Raw genomic sequence first — 12,941 nt, forward strand, 5'->3', positions numbered from 1 at the left:
TCGTTCTTCCTTCTTTTCTTCCTTCTTTCCTTCATTACTTCATTTTTTTCCTTCTTTCTTTCATCCTTTTCCTTTTTCATTCTTTTTTCTTTTTTCTTTCTGTTACCTTCTTTCATTCTTTCTATCCTTTCTTTCTTTGTTGCTTACTTCCATGCGTTCTTTCCTTGTTTAATTTATTTCTTTTTTTGCATGCACTCCTTTTTCTTTCCTTTCTTTTTTGCATTTTTATTTCTTGCCTTGCTTTGAATTTTCTTTTTCTTTTCCTCCTTCTTTCTTTGCCTTCTTTCCCTCTTACTTTCTTTCTTATTGCATTCTTTCTTTTTTCTTTTTACATTTTTTATTTCTTTCCATTTGCCTTCTTTCTTTCTTTCCATTTTTATCTTCCTTCCTTCTTTCTTCTCTTCTTTGCCTTGTTTCCCTCTTTTTGACTTCTTCACTTCTTTCCTTCTCTTTTCTTTTTGCCTTATTTTTTCTCTTTCCTTTCTTTCTTCCCTTCCTTCTTTCTGTTTGGCCTTCTTTCATTCATTCCTTCTTGATTTCTTTTTCTTTTTTCTTTTATGCTTTCTCTTTCATTCCTTCTTTCTTTCCTTTTTGTCCACTTTCCTTCTTTCTTTTTAGCCATCTCTCATTTCTTTCCTTCTTCATTTGCCATGTTTCCTTTTTCCTTTCCTTCTTTGTGTTTTGTCCTCTTCCTTTTTTATTTCTTTTTGCCTTACTTCCAAGCTTGCCTCCCTTACTTCCTTACTTCCTCTTTCCTTTTTTGCCCTTTTCTCTTTTTTTTGTCCATCTTTTTTCCTTTTTTATCTGCCTTATTTCCTTTTTTCTGCCTTCCTTCCTTACTTTCTTCTTTCTTTTTTCCCTTCTTTCTCAAAGGAGAGGCTGTCAGCCAACGCCAGACATTTTACTGAACATATATATAACGTAGTTACTTATATTAGTCTTCAGCCAGACTTAATCCATTGGTCTGTAGTTGTGTCATACACATTTCTATGCCACTCACTCCAGCATGCATCAAGGGGCAATGTTAGTGTACTTCAGCCATTGACTGACTTCACTATGAGTTACGGCATGCTGTCCTTTCACAAAGAGCACATCCACACACAAGGTAGTCCCTTCAGTACGAGTGTACCATGGTAATATGTACTTTTTTGAGAATAGAAAAACTCTTTTGATATTAACCATTGTGTTTGTTTTTTTAAAGATTTAATGAGAGCCCGGCAGTTTCTTGAACAATAAGGTTTTGCAAAAACCACGACAAAAGGCTGCCCCCCCCCCCAACGGAAGACATACCAGCTTTGCCAATGCTTGTTCTAACAGTGTAACAAACAATGATCAACACAGGCACAATCAATGCACGGTAATCTGCACAATACTCTGTGACAACTTTTGCACAGTCTTAAAGCCAACAAAAACGAACTCAACAGAAAGCAGAGGGAAAAGGCAAAAAGTCTGAGGATGGCCCTGCAGAAAGGGCAAGGCCCAAAAGTATGTGTACATGTAACCTCTGTGAGGTTTGGGGTTGAATCCTTGGCTTTTGGAAACAACTTAGTAGTGGCGAGACAGTGGTATTGAAAACAGCATTATTGTTTGTGTCCAAGTGTATTGTCACAGCTGATTCTATTTCTGTTAGAGAGTAATTACCTGAAGGTTCATCTTGTATTTCTGGTTGAGAGTGAGCATGTAGACTTGAAATGCATGCAAAAGACTAGTGCAAATTAGTGCAGCAGACGGTCTGTGATGTCATCACTGAATGTGGAACTGGAGGAGTAGCAGATGGCATTCAGCAGAAGACTGGATAGAAGCTCTGTTTGGCAGATCTACTGGAGAGAATTCATATGAGTAACCCAAAGGTTAATTTTAGTTTTAAAAAAGCTACCCAGTGCCTGTTTTACAGTAATTATGAGAGAGCATCTGCTCCATGGAATACTGGTCATTCTAGTGATGCATACCTTTTGCTTCAGTGCGACACTAGGGGTGAGGTAAACCCTGAATCCAAGGAACATCAGGTGAACCATCAGGATCCTACTTGAGTGGCACTCTTGCCATTTAATCCCATGTCACTTGCCAGGTTTAATCCCATGTCACTTGCCAGGTTTAATCCCATGTCACTTGCCAGGTTTAATCCCATGTCACTGGTAAAATAACATCATACAGGAATGCTATGACCTGAAGACTGGTTGTAGTTTGAGGAGGCAATCTAGTCTGAGTACCTTCGGTGGTGCTAGAGGTATTCTGGATATCACTCACTAGAATAGTCCACTACAGTAAAGTTACTCGTTGAAGGAGCAAGGTTTAGAGCCAGATACTTGACAGTAACTAATCATAGAATCTCCTTTGGCGCTTCGTGTTATAAAATAATGTAATCTTCGTGTTTGACTCAAACCTTTTGGTTGTGGTAATTAGCAACAGGGTTTAGTATAATGAAAGTGTCTAAAGTTCAGGTTAAATCAGCCAAAATGGATTATACCATTAACAGGTAAAAATATTACCAAATCAATGTGGAATAAAGGATATGTGTAAGGAGCATTGTTGCCCAGTGGAGGCGTATGCAGTGACAAACAATATTCATGAATAAAGTGCAAGAGCCACAGAACGGGTTGACTGGATTTATTTTGATGGTTGGCCTCAAAAGGTGTTTGTGACTATTCTTTCACTGAGGCTAAGTAAGCATTCACTCATCATTCAGTCTGCATTATTGTTGTCGTGCTGTAATTCCAAGCATGTGCTATCAAATATTAATATTGCCAAGGGGATTAATTTCTACAAACCTTTATCAAGTTTGCACCTTTGATTTTCTCAGTAAACCGTTAGTACTCACTTTTGAAATGAACAACTGTGTGCGAAAGGAAAGGGCAAATGGAGGACACAGATCGAAGGAGCATCAGTTGTTTAAAGTGGCTTCAGTCATTTGCATGTGAAAGTGTTTTAATGAATGTACATAATTCTGTTCTTCGGTAAACAGAATGCTCCACTTCCAACAGATTAAAAGGGGAGCACAGTGACCCCTCAGACCATCTCTGCATTAAAATGCAGTAAAACAGTAACGATCTCTCATTATATTCGAAGCACCACTGCACTTGGCTGAATAAAAGCATAGTGGAAGTACACGTTTATCATATTAACATATCAGTTCTGAAAATACACTTGGACACAGAAAGATAAAACAATAATGCTGTTTTCAATACCAGTGTCCCATCACTACTAAAGAGTTTCCAAAAGCCAATAATCCAATCGCAAACCTCACAGAGGTTACAGGTACATATACTTTTGGACCTGGCCTTTTGTTCAGGGTCATCCTCAGATTTTTTGCCCTTTCCCTTCGCTTTCTTCTGAATTCGCTTTTGATGGCTTTAGGACTCTGGACACTTTACCTCTACTGACCAGTGCTAAAGTACATGTACTTATATCTTAAAACATAATTGCCTTATGGTTTGTTCACAAAAGGCATATTTAATTTACTTAGAAGACCCTAGTAAAGTGCACAACATGCTCCCAGGGCCTGTAAAGAAACTGCTACTGGTGGGCCTGCATCACTGATTGTGCTTTCCCTTCAATAGCCAGTCAAACATGTCTCATGCCTGCCATTGCAGAGCTTGTGTGTGTACTTTTAAACTGCCATGTCGTACCTGGCAAGTTAACCCTCTTGCCAGGCCCAAACCTTCCTTTTTAATGCATATAAACCATCCCTAAGGTAGGCCCTGGACAGCTTCAAGGGGAGGATGCAGTGTATTTATGGGCATGTACTTATAAGTTTTACATGTCCAGGTAATGAAAAACTCCTAAATTTGTTTTACACTATTGCAAAGGCTATCTCTCTCATAGGTTAACATTGGCATTGCCTTATCACATTTCATACGCATAATTTCCAATTGGGACAAGATGGAACCCCCAACTTTGGTGTCTCTGGAATCACAATTAAAAATCACAACTTATGGTGAAGTTGGATTGTAGGAAGTTGGCTCTGTATGTACTATTTCAAAGTAAGAAATAGTGTACACAGAGTCCAAGGGTTCCCCTTAGAGGTAAGATAGTGGCAAAAAGAGATAATTCTAATGCTCTATTTTGTGGTAGTGTGGTCGAGCAGTAGGCTTATCAGAGGGTAGTGTTAAGCATTTGTTGTACACATACAGGCAATAAATGAGGAACACACACTCAAAGACAATTCCAGGCCAATAGGTTTTTTATATAGAAAAATATATTTTCTTATTTTATTTTAAGAACCACAGATTCAAGATTTAGAAACAATACTTTAAATGAAAGGTATTTCACTCAGGTATCTTAGGAACTTTGAATCATCACAATAGCATGTACAGTTTTGGCAAAAATGGCAATACGCTATTTTAAAAATGGACACAGTGCAAAAATCAACAGTTCCTGGGGGAGGTAAGTATTTGTTAGGTTCACAGGTAAGTAAAGCACTTACAGGGTTCAAAGTTGGGTCCATGGTAGCTCACCGTTGGGGGTTCAAGGCAACGCCAAAGTTACCACACCAGCAGCTCAGGGCCGGTCAGGCGCAGAGGTCAAAGTGGTGCCCAAAACACATAGGGGGTCATTACAACATTGGCGGTAAAAGCTGCTTACCGCCGTGCAGAAGACCGCCAACACACTGCCGCAACCGCGGAATTCCGCCACAGCTATTATGACCCACATCTCGAAATCCGACAAAATTCAGACACCCACACAAGTCCGCCACACCAAAGGTCAGTGATAAACTGGCGAAAACAAATCCTCCACTGTCACGGCAACAGAAATACGCCCACGCTATCACGATCCACGAATCCACGCAGCGGTCTTTCAACTGCGGTATTCCATTGACGGTACACACCGCCGCGCTCAAAATACACACACTTCTACAAAACACCGCCACATTGGACAATTCGAAATACACACACCTGATACACATACACACACCACTCCCACACACCCAATACAATATAAAACACACACCCACATCACCCACAAACCCCTACGACCACTATTACAGAGAGAAGGCCAGAGAGAGACACCATCATCCACAAACTAGCAGCCACAGGCACTCAACACCATCACCCACACAACTTCCACGCACAAAACACCACACACCACTACATATCACCACACTTATCACCACATACACCACCCCACACATCACCTACACCACCCCATGGCACGGCAAAGACACCCCAGGTTCTCGGAGGAGGTGTTCAGGTTCATGGTGGAGGAAATCGTATGGGTAGAGCCACAGCTATTTGGAGCACAGGTGCAGCACACCTCAATTGCAAGGAAGATGAAGCTATGGAGAAGAATAGTCGACAGGGTCAACACAGTGGGACAACACCCAAGAAATCGGGACGACATCAGGAAGAGGTGGAACGACCTACGGGGGAAGGTGCGTTCTGTGGTCTCAAGACACCACCAGGCGGTTCAGCGGACTGGCGGCGGACCCGCACCTCCTCACCCACAACTAACAACATGGGAGGAGCAGGTCTTGGCGATTCTGCATCCTGAGGGCCTCGCAGGAGTCGGTGGAGGAATGGACTCTGGTAAATCAAACCTTTAATTACCATATCCCCCACCCTACCTGCATGCTATCACATACCCCCACCCTCGCCCCCACCCTATCACTCCAACTCCTCACAAATGCACCAATATCACAAACCACACATCCCAACACCAAGCCCTGCATGCAACAACAACGCATGGACACCCATCACTAAAGCATGCCCACTGCACATACCCAAACACCCCCCTAAACCAGCATCACACAAGCCCCCACACAGGAATGCAAGCACTGGGGTACACGGTCACCCACCCATTGCACACCATGACACACACAGATGCAATAATCATGCTTTTACACCCCTGCAGGACCACTACCCAACGTCACCAGACAGGAGGGTCCAGACATCTCCACCTCACCCACAGAAGAGGCCCACAGTGATGACATCAGCTCTATCCAACTGGATCTAGATGACCAGCCCGGACCATCGTGGGTCTCGGGACAGTCGGTTCCCCTCACACAGGCACAGGCCACCACAGACCTACCCACCTCTGGTAACACCAGCACAGCACCCACCCAGCGGGCCCATACCTCCGTCCCCAGGACACATCAATCAGCTGTGTGTCCACCACTACAGGGAACCCAGGATAACCCACCACTCCAACAACAGGGACCTGGGGGCAGTGGTTGTGGGCACACGGTCCAGGGGACGGAGGACCAGGAACACAGGGGACAGGGGGCGGACAGGCCAAGGGAACCCACTCTTCACGAAGCCCTCTCCACCATCATGGGAGCATACCACCACTCCCCGGAGACGATGGCAATGGTACTGGCCAAGTTTCAGGAGACCCAGCGCAAGCAGGAGGAACAGTGTTTGGGCTTCAGGGAGGAACTCAGAACCATCAGCTCCGTCCTGGGCACCATCGTACGGGTGCTGAAGGAAATACTCAACACCAGGAGGGACACTGTGGCACTACAAGGGGCCCCTGACACTAGCATGCACGATGAACTGCCCACCACCTCTGCCGGCGCTAGTGGACAGGAGGCACCGCCACAGGACCACCACACCAGCACCCCACCCCCTGCAGATGGAGAACTACCCTGCAAGCGGTCCCTGAGATCCAGGAACAAGACAGAGCACGATGCCAAGACCCCTGCCAAGAAATGAGACCACCCTGATTGTCAACCCACTGTCCCACTTTGTCACCCTGTCCATATTGGAACTGCCCCAGGTCCACTTCCTATGCCCATATGGGCAATGCACCTATGAGACAAATAGACTGGACTCTGCCATGGACACTCCTCCACCATCACCCCTCACCATTTAACTTCACCCTCCAATATTTTGTATGTAAATAAACACACCTAAAGCACCAAAAGATCTGGAGTCTGTCTGTGATTTTGAAATAGTGTATTTGCAATGACAGTGACAAAATTTCCAGGAATTAGTAATGTCAACATACCTATGTCACACAGCTCTAGTCCATGAGGAATCTAAGCAGATGACACACGTTGGGACCCACACCTGTGAAACCGTAATGGAAAGTGACAACTCAGTGACCATACATTGGGTGAAATGGACAGACAGGATAGAGGTAGAAGTGTAAAAGTACATGTAGTAGGCAGGAATGTATTCTCATCTGTGTTTCACTGGAAATATTGCTGAATGACTGAGTCCCTGTTGTCAATGTCTTCTTCCTCTGCTTCCTCCTCATCACTGTCCACAGGCTCCACAGCTGCCACAGCACCGCCATCTGGACCATACTCCTGCAGAAAAGGCACCTGTCGTCGCAAAGCCAAGTTATGAAGCATACAGCAGGCCACGATGATCTGGCACACCTTCTTTGGTGAGTAGAATAGGGATCCACCTGTTATATGGAGGCACCTAAACCTGGCCTTCAGGAGGCCGAAGGTGCATTCGATCACCCTCCTAGTCAGCCCATGGGCCTCATTGTAGCGTTCCTCTGCCCTGGTCCTGAGATTCCTCACTGGGGTCAGTAGCCATGACAGGTTCGGGTAACCAGAGTCACCTAATAACCACACCCGGTGCCTCTGTAGTTGACCCATCACATAAGGGATGCTGCTATTCCGCATGATGTAGGCGTCATGCCATAGCCAGGGAACATGGCATTCACATGGGAGATGTACTGGTCTGCCAAACATACCATCTGTACATTCATCGAATGATAACTCTCCTGTACACCTGTTCACTCCTGTGGGGGGGACCAAAGCCACATGGGTCCCATCAATGGCAACTATGATGTTGGGGATATGTCCAAGGGCATAGAAATCACCTTTCACTGTAGGCAAGTCCTCCACCTGAGGGAACAAGAGGTAGCTGTGAATGTGTTTTAGCAGGGCAGACAACACTCTAGACAATATGTTGGAAAACATAGGCTGGGACATCCCTGATGCCATGGCCACAGCTGTTCGAAAAGACCATGAAGAAATGGAGCACTGACAGCACCTGCACTTGAGGGGGGATTCCTGTGGGATGGCAGATTGCTGACATCAGGTCTGGTTCCAACTGGGTACACAGTTCCTGGATTGTGGCACGGTCAAACCTGTAGGTGATGATCAAATTTCTTTCCTCCATTGTCAACAGGTCCACCAGCGGTCGGTACACCAGAGGATTCCGCCATCTCCTCACATGTCCCAGCGGACGGTGCCTATGAAGGACATCAGCGACCACAGAGTCAAACAACTCAGAGGTATGTACCCACAGTCTACACCGAACATGATTCATACACAAAATCTGGCCTGTATGTGTGTTGAGAGTATGCCTAGGTATGTGTGACGCAGTTGGTAATTAGGCCATGTGGGCCCCTGAAATGGCGGCTGCCTGACCTCTAAAGCGGGACAATGGGATGTGAGGTAACTGCGCTGGTGTTGTACACCATCGCGGTAGGCGGTCGGGAGCCAATGACGGTGTACGCCCATGGTGATGGTACGCACCACCGTGGACGTGACCGCCATTTTCTATCTGTTCAATCACTCAATACCTGATCTTCGACAGGAGAGGACCTACACTGCAAGTGCTGCTGTGACCTCGGTCTGGAAGAGACAATGGCTCGTGCGTCTGGGGAAAGGGGCCCTGCCTTCACATCGGAGGAGTTGGATAAGCTAGTCTACGGGCTCCTCCCCGTACACGCTACTCTACGGTCCTCCAGACCAACAGGTAAGTACACATGGAGCATGTTGGATGGGCTATGCCTGTGTGGAGAGGGCTGGTTGTAAGAAGGAAGGGGGCAGAGTCCTGCATGCATGAACGGTGGGTGCATGTGCCACATGGCAAGGGTAGGGATGGGGGCCAATCACTTTGACGGTGCAGTTGGTAATGAATTCTCTTCTTCCCCTGTAAATTTCATGTAGGTCAGCGCCCACCAGAAGAAGGATATTTGGCGTGCCATCGCCAAGGACGTCCGGACCCTGGGGGTCCACCACAGACGGAGCACCCACTGCCGGAAGAGATGGGTGGACATTCGCTGCTGGAGCAAGAAGACGGCGGAGGCTCAGCTGGGGATGGCCTCCCAACGTGGGAGGGGTGCCCGTCGAACCATGAACCCCCCGGTGGCCTACCCTGAGCTAGATGGGCGCTTGAGGGCATCAAAGCAGACACAAGGGGGTGAGTACACTCTCATTCAGCTGACTTTGCACGCAGTGGAGGGGTCTGGGTGGGGGAGGAGGGCTGTGGGTTTCCCTAGGCCAGGGCAAGTTCCGTAGGCTAGGACCCTTCGTAAGGCATGGCCCTGTGGCCCCCCACCCCACCTCTGTAGAGTGCCAAGTACAGCTATTCATGCCCCTGTGTCATCTATGTGTGTAGATGTCGTCCATAGCCTTGTAGGACATTTCCCAGGAATTGCACTGTAGGCTGCTGTGTCTGTCTTGTCCGCCAACGGTAGCGGTAAGCCATGCACTCAACATGTCTTTCTTCTGTTTCCCCCCCTTTTTTTGCGGTCTCCCTGTTCTTGTGTGCATTAGCATCATCAGGCGGAGGAGCAGTGGCACCGGAGCACGAGGGAGCTGCATCCCACATGGGCATGGAGGCCCACAGTACGGACTCGGAATACACCAGTGGGACGGAGGGTGAGGGGAGCACCACAGCGGTCACAGGATCTGCAACCAGCAACACAGACTCGTCCTCCGATGGGAGCTCCCTAGTGGTGGCGGCAACATCTGTGCCCCCCACTTCAACAGGTACAGCCGCCACCCCCCCTACCAGCACCGCCCTCCCAGCAGCCCCTCAGCCTTCGCCCCGTGCCCACTCACCCAGGAGGGTGGGCCTCTCCTTCGCCCCAGGCACCTCAGGCCCTGCCCCTGTCACCTCTGCTACAGACAAACCAACATCCACTGCCTCCACTGTGTCCCCCTCCTCGTCATCTCCCTCCTCCCTCCCAGTCTTGTCTACACTCACACCTGCATGCACTACCACTACAGCCACAACGTCACGCACCAGCACACCCACCACCACACCCCGCTCACGTGCAGGCACCACCCCCACTACCATTCACACGTCCCCTGGGTCCTTTTCCAGTGTGTCTGTGACTCCCCCTCCGAAGATACACAAATGCATCCACACACCCACCCAACAGCCATCCACCTCACGACAGCCTCCAGCGCATGCACCTGCACCCAAATCCACAAAACTTACATCTCCTACAACCACCACCTTTTCCTCCACTCCCAAACCCCCTCCAGCTACCCGTCCCAGTGTCTCCAAACAACTTTTCATGTCCACCCTTAACCTATTTCCTACCACCCCCCCTGTCCAACTCATAGGTCCCGTACTAGCACCTCAGCCACAAAATCACTGGGACCAGTGGTGCCTGTTGTGACAGGTATGTGGTGTGCACCGGCCACCAGGCCAGCCAGTGTATCACGGAGCCAGAGCACAGCCAGTCCCCCCGTGAAGCACCAGAAGTTGGCCAGTGCCTGGGGGGAGAAGGGGAAGACTCCAGCCACCCAAGCCGCTCACAGGGGTCCCGGGGGGAGTGTGGACTCAGCTGTGACTCCTCCCAAGGTGGGGAAGGGGCAGCAGAAAGACACAAAGTCTGGGAGGAGCAGCACAGCAGAGAAGACCGCCATCATCCCCGCTGGCCAGGAGGCATACCGCCAGCCCCACCGTCGCTGCCCAGGAGGCCACCACCAATCCCCCCGTTGCTGTCCAGGAGGACCCCGCCAGCCACAGCCCAGCTGCCCAGGAGGGCCCCGCCAGCCACAGCCCAGCTGCCCAGGAGGGCCCCGCCAACCACAGCCCAGCTGTCCAGGAGGACCCCGCCAGCCCAGCTGCCCAGGAGGGCCCGCCAGCCACAGCCCAGCTGTCCAGGAGGACCCCGCCAGCCACAGCCCAGCTGCCCAGGAGGGCCCCGCCAGCCACAGTCCAGCTGCCCAGGAGGACCCTGCCAGCCACAGCCCAGCTGGGCAATGAAGGACCGCCAGCCCCAGCCCAGCTGGGCAATGAATGACCGCCAACTCAAGCACTGCTGAACAGGGCAAGGACCGCCAACTCAAGCACTGCTGAACAGGGCAAGCACCGCTGAACAGGGCAAGGACTGCCAACTCAAGCACCGCTGAACAGGGCAAGCACCGCTGAACAGGGCAAGGACCGCCAACTCAAGCACCGCTGAACAGGGCAAGGACCGCCAACTCAAGCACCGCTGAACAGGGCAAGCACCGCTGAACAGGGCAAGGACTGCCAACTCAAGCACCGCTGAACAGGGCAAGGACCGCCAACTCAAGCACCGCTAGCCCATGAGCGGCAGGGGCAGTGACGCAACATGGACCGTAACGGGGTGAGTGATGCACTCTGGGCACCAGTCCCCCTCCAGAACCAGTGGAGACATGCATCCACTCCGTCTGTCCTGCACAGGATGAAGCACTCTGGGCACCAGTCCCCCTCCAGAATCAGTGGAGACATGCATCCACTCCGTCTGTCCTGCACAGGATGAAGCACTCAGGGCACCAGTCCCCCTCCAGAACCAGTGGAGATATGCATCCACTCCGTCTGTCCTGCACAGGATGAAGCACTCTGGGGACAAAGCCCCATCCAGAACAAGTGGAGACTGTTATCCACTTGAGAAACTGTGGCTTTGCACTCCCCAGGATGGTACAGTGGGCAAACCACCCACTGGAGAGACTTGAGAGACTGTGGCTTTGCACTCCCCAGGATGGTACAGTGGTCAAACCACCCACTGGAGAGACTTGAGAGACTGTGTCTTTGAACTCCCCAGGATGGTACAGTGGGCAAACCACCCACTGTAGAGACTTGAGAGACTGTGGCTTTGCACTCCCCAGGATAAAGCAGTGGGCAAACCACCCACTGGAGAGACTTGAGAGACTGTGGCTTTGCACTCCCCAGGATAAAGCAGTGGGCAAACCACCCACTGGAGAGACTTGAGAGACTGTAGCTTTGCACTTCCCAGGTTGGTACAGTGGGCAAACCACCCACTGGAGAGACTTGAGAGACTGTGGCTTTGCACTCCCCAGGATGGTACAGTGGGCAAACCACCCACTGGAGAGACTTGAGAGACGTGGAGCTGGCATCGTGCACTCATCCAGCTGAGGTGCCCCCCCTTCCCTTTTCCCTGAGGTGCCTGTTGTATTTCTATCTGATGCCCCTGCAGTGTTCTCTCCATCATGTTCGGGTATCTTGTGTGGGCCTCGCCCATGCATTTTGGGCCCAGTGGCCAACGGACTATGAATGGTGTATTACCTGGACTACTATTTGTGGTGTATATTTTGTTAATAGTGTATATATGCATATTTTTGCTTACTCTATTTAGTTATTATACAATGGTTACACTCATTTCCTTTTGTCTTTGCATTCTTCCGGGTGGGTTGGGGCGTGTGACTGTAATGTTTGGACATGCTGTATTAGTGTGTGTGTTGTAGTGGGTGAGGGTGGGGGTTGGGGTGTTGCGTGTGTGTGTCCCTGTTTTTTGCTTCCCCCCTCCTCTATGTCGTAGGCGCAGTACTCACTGTGGTCTTCGCCGCCGGCGTTGGTGCTCCTGGTACAGGAGCAGGAAGACTATCGCAGGAAGAATATGGAGTTCCGGCTCCATGGTGCCCTCCTTCCTCTTGGAGTGTGATGAGGTGAGCGTTTTCCCTTCTAAATTCCTGTTTCCGCCGTGTTTTTATCCGCGGTGAATCCGCCCCAGAAAAGATGGCGGATTGGCCTGTCATAATAGTGTGGGCGGTCCATTGTCTCCTGCCTGTCTGTTGGCGGTGACCGCCAAGCTGTTTGTCTGTACCGCCTGGCGGTCGGAGTGTTAAAGTGGCTGTCTTTGTTGGCGGTTTCCGCCACGGTTGTAATTCCAAATATTTTACCGCTAGCCTGTTGGCGGTCTTACCGCCGCTTTAACACCGTCCGCCAGGGTTGTAATGACCACCATAGGCTTCAATGAAAATAGGGGTGCCCCGGTTCCAGTCTGCCAGCAGGTAAGTAACCGCGACTTCGGAGGGC

The sequence above is a fragment of the Pleurodeles waltl genome, chromosome 1_2 (assembly GCF_031143425.1).
Source record: "Pleurodeles waltl isolate 20211129_DDA chromosome 1_2, aPleWal1.hap1.20221129, whole genome shotgun sequence".
Taxonomy (NCBI): Eukaryota; Metazoa; Chordata; class Amphibia; order Caudata; family Salamandridae; genus Pleurodeles; species Pleurodeles waltl.